Consider the following 262-nt stretch of genomic DNA (forward strand, 5'->3'; position numbering starts at 1 on the left):
GATTACTGAGATGCATCAGGACATGTACCATTCAATGTACACCTGACGGCTGTCAGGTGCAATTCCCTAAGGAAAGTAATTTTCAGCTACCAATGCTAATGGATAATGCTAGTCCATCTGTATGTTGGATTGGAGACCTGACTCAAGATCTTCTGGAACCAGCAAGAGTGTGGGAAAAATTCATTTTGGCTAATGTGTCTGAAGTGACGAGATCACAATACCCACCTCACTGTACTCTTAAGTATTTCAAGACTGGTTTATC

At 41.6% G+C, this 262-nt stretch overlaps 1 long non-coding RNA gene across 5 annotated transcripts in view; it reads left to right on the forward strand.

Moving 5' to 3' along the window:
* The window catches only part of LOC106534788 (uncharacterized), a 3,198-nt gene that overhangs the window by 1,492 nt on the left and 1,444 nt on the right, over positions 1-262 (forward strand). The window lies entirely within an intron of this gene.

Source organism: Austrofundulus limnaeus, unplaced genomic scaffold, assembly GCF_001266775.1.
Source record: "Austrofundulus limnaeus strain Quisiro unplaced genomic scaffold, Austrofundulus_limnaeus-1.0 Scaffold1269, whole genome shotgun sequence".
In the NCBI taxonomy this organism is placed as follows: domain Eukaryota; kingdom Metazoa; phylum Chordata; class Actinopteri; order Cyprinodontiformes; family Rivulidae; genus Austrofundulus; species Austrofundulus limnaeus.